The sequence below is a fragment of the Poecilia reticulata genome, linkage group LG18 (assembly GCF_000633615.1).
Source record: "Poecilia reticulata strain Guanapo linkage group LG18, Guppy_female_1.0+MT, whole genome shotgun sequence".
Classification (NCBI taxonomy): Eukaryota; Metazoa; Chordata; class Actinopteri; order Cyprinodontiformes; family Poeciliidae; genus Poecilia; species Poecilia reticulata.
Window position 1 is genome coordinate 20,837,768 of NC_024348.1, and position 4,445 is coordinate 20,842,212.

Sequence of the window (4,445 nt, forward strand, 5' to 3'; positions counted from 1 at the left end):
TCGGCCAGCCGTTCTCTACCACTCCCTCCTCAAGCGCCTGGAGGTTCACTAGGACTGTCAGCAAATTTCCGAACCAAACACTCCTAAGAAAAATGCAGATAGATAACTTGTCTTATGACCAACTGACACAAAATTCATGCTGTTACACGAGACACACTGTTCTCTAGTGAATTTTTAAGTCATACTCAATACTTTTAATAACTGTAATATTAAAAAGTAATTTGTTTTCTTCAATAGCTTCCAGGTCATGTGCTCTTTTTACTCAAAATCCATGTGAAACTGTTCTTCCAGACTCGAGAGATGAGGTACACTCATTTTTATTGCATTTTAACCTCTTTGATATTGTTTTAGCATTTTTCTTGTCAAAATTTAGTTGCTTTGTTTGTATTTTTCTTCTATAGTGTATAATCTTGTATAATTACAATGGGAAATTAAATGTTGGTGTAACTCATGAATTCTTCAAACAGTTATTATAGATGGTGATGGCTGTTGGAAGGAAAGCTCTTCTGCAGCGGCCGGTTAAGTGAAGTTTCACAAATCAGAAAAAGGCTTCACAAATCCCAAACATGGTTTTAATTGAAGAGTCCAGGTGTTGTAGATTTGGAATTAGAGAAGTTCTTGTGTGACCAAGATACAAAAAGTGGTGAAATTGCCCTTTTTTGAAGCTTCACAAATCAGAAAAAGGTTTCACACTGATTTAGTGTAAATGGGTCACATGACCCAGAAGCTATAGAATAAAAATACAACATTTTGACTAAATGTAAATGTAAAATTGTTTTTTTGCCGTCCAACATTGTCCGCATGCACAAAATTACAGTACATAAACAATAACATGCAGGGTGTCGATTATGATTAAGTTAGTGCCTCACCAGCTATAAACCTCACCACAAGTCATTGGTTTGGGTATAGCATTGGTCCTGGATTTAGTGTGGGTGTCCAGATTAAACTTCAGAATTTTTTTTTTCTCTTGAAAAAAACCTGGCAAATTGGTTGTAGGCTGCATTAGATTGAAATTCAGACGGTAATATCATTGGAGGGTTTGTGAGCTTCAAACCTCATTATTTGCAAAGTTTTTATTAATCAAGCTTTGCTTGAGTTTGCAAATAAAACTCAAGCTTTGTTAATGTTTTTAATTATGATTTCTACAATGTTGAGTGATAGCTACCCAGTCTTACAAATTTCATAATAAACGTGAAGTTGAGTTTTCCGCTATTTACGTTCGTTTCTACAGCAGAGTTGTCTTGCAGATTGAACTGTTTGTGCATTTCTCCATGTAGACTTGATCCTACCAGACACAACATTCACTTTAATGGGGGCAATGGAATTCAATGACATCTGAGATTTTAGATTATAGCTATTTACCAACTCATCTACATCACTACAGCTTAAGGGCGAGGAAGATGAATAGATTTGATTAAATGTTTCTGCTGTGTTTTCTGTGAAAGAACGTTTTGTGATAGTAGCTTTTTGGCTAAGTGAGTCAAAGTTTGTGCTTTAAAATAACAGCGAAGTGATCCGAGAGGGCAACATCAGTTACGGAAACATTTGAAATACTCACACCCTTACTGATAACCAGGTCCAGTGTGTGACCTCGATTGTATGTTACTTGGTTAATGTGTTGAATTAAACCAAAATTATCAAGAATATTGCACAGCTTTTTTGCCCCTCTGTCTTGGGGGTTGTCAATAAGAATGTTGAAGTCACAGACAATTATCAAACAATCATAATCAATACGAGAGATAAAATTTCATTAAAATCAGCAAAGAAGTTTTCAGTTTTGTGTAAAATTAGTGTCAAAGTTTGTTTATGACCTTTAACCTCAATGCACAGATATTCAAGAAGTGAAATGAGCCAAAGAGAATGTATTACAATTTATGATATTCTTGAATATAGAAGCTACACCTCCCCCTTTTTTATTCTCACTTAAAAATTAAATTAGTACAGGTGATTCAGTATTGTCATCCAACCATGTTTCTGTCAGGAACATAACATTAATATAAGGCTGGGTGATGAAGTCATTAATTCAATCAAGCAATCATTTTATTTTGGTAAATTGTCCACATTAAACAGGAAACAAGAAAAAAAAAAACAAGAAAAAAAACTCACAATTTACCATAAAAGGAATAGACAGATGCTGAGTTTATTCTTGCCTAATCTGTTTCAATACCTTACAACCTATGAAAGATAAATATATATATATATATATATATATATATACACAATAATATATATATACACAATAATATATAAATCTACATAACAACGTAAGATTTTATCATTTTACATTTTAAGGCTTTTTTTAATTAATTTAATAAATTGATTAATCAATCAATTAATTAATTAGTAAAGCTTTTATTGTTAACCATCTGTAATGGATCGAGTTAAAAACAGGAGGAGTCACAGGATATTAATTAGAAAACTAGAACATTTCTGAAGAAATTTAAATACTTTACAAAAACTTCCAGAACCATTTTATTTCAAAGCTGATAACTGACGGTGTATTAAGAAATCTGTACATATAAACAGATCGCAATTCAGCTCCTGCACAGTAGGTTTATACCTCAGCTAACTAGAACCGCMRTCGCTCTTTTTCCTCCCAGGGCCCGATGGTTCAGTTGCTATGACAATGGTAAATAAAACGCAAAAGGAAAAGGTCTAGTAACGGAGTGTTCCACCATGTCTGTAGTTCTAAAGAGCAGCTCTGAGGGGCAGACAAAAGTCTACGTCTATTTTGAACGGCACTGTTTTGTGTCAGACTTTTGTTCTGAGTTGAATTTGGCTCGTTTTGTGTTAACTATGTCGCCACAGTTACTCGAAATGCAAACAAAAGCAATTGCTCCCCACATGGGATCGAGCCACACATTTTGATGTATATATTGTGAAGGGGACATGCAGCGGTACGAGCCGCATTAAGGAAGAGGCAGTTACTTTGAGGTGTAGAACAATAGGTGCCTGCCTATGCACTGCCATGGCAGGGCCCAATTCCAAAACATTATAAATTCAAGATTCTGTATCTATGTCATGTCAGACTTTTAGACCAACAGGGCGATATTTGTGCCTGTGAGGGGGAGTTAAAAGAGTTTTGGAGTCAGAAATCCACTGTGCTGTTAGTATGTTTCAGAGAGAAAGTTTACTGATTCTGTGAGACACTCGGCATCGATTTTTCTCGTCTTTATCAATTTATGTCATCATTTTAACTCAGAATCTCACTAAAAGCAACAGCTCCCTTCTCGGGATCAAGCTGAACGTTTTGATACCACTTTTGTGGGGGTGGACGCAGCGGTTCGGGCTGCATTAACGGTGACGGAAGAAAAATAAATGAACTACTCGAAAATTCCTGCAGAAATTTTACAGGGCCTGCCAAAGTGTGCCCGTCAGATTTTTAATATAGCGTTCTGATGCAAAAATGAGCAATAATCCTAAAGAAAGCTGCAATGTAGTCAATAACCTGCGGGGAGTCAGAAGCATGTTCACTTAGCTGTACTCGTACCATTTAGTATGTTGCATAAGCTAAAATGAGCCAAAATGCTAATAATAGCATGAATGCTATCAGTAGCATGTGGAGCATCACTGGCATGTTGTCTGTCATTACTTACTCCATTCACTATACGAAATGTTGCTAATAAGTAAGAAAAGTGTTCCGATGCTTAATATTAGCATCAATGAGCTAAATTGTAGTCCAAAAATACTGACGCTCTGGCTGTCAAAAGTAAGTTCTAAACCCTGTGATAAAAAGCAGATACTATTGCCCTGCCTATAGTAATGCACTGACTCACTCAGTTTGAGCGGCATATTGCAAGTAAGTATTACACACTATGATGGGTTGTATGCTATTGATAAACAATGTCTGAAAATTTTGCCAGGTCCACTACCATGTTTCTGACTGATCTGGTACACTGCAACAGTACATCAGCTGAACCCAGTTTTCACTTAAAATTTTGCTCCAGACTGACAACTATAAACTTCGCACATGGTGTTCTCACTCACGGTCTGAAATAATAAGAAAATAAATAAAATAAAGACAGTGGGTAATTGTTTATTTCTCGAAAATTTTAATTCACATTAAAAAATTCAAAGAAATACTAAATTTATTCAAGCAAAATATGAATAGTCACAGGAAATATTTATTCTTCCCACAATGCATTGTGAGACCTACCTCCGCGTCTCTTTGCGAGACTACTCACTGTCTCTCTGGAAGCCGTTGCTATGGTAATTAATAATCTGGACCTGGGCTCACTCTCTCTGTCAGACAGTTTGCTGGAGTCATTCTATACTTGAGACACTCAGCGTCGGTCTGAAGGACCCTGACAAAAAAACCCCATAATCTCTAGCAACATTTTGAAAACATTTTAATATTATATTTTATATTATCTTTTAATCTAATATAACTAATTTGAGGGGAAACGATAATAAAAGCTAATATCACTTACCTGAGAGGATTATTG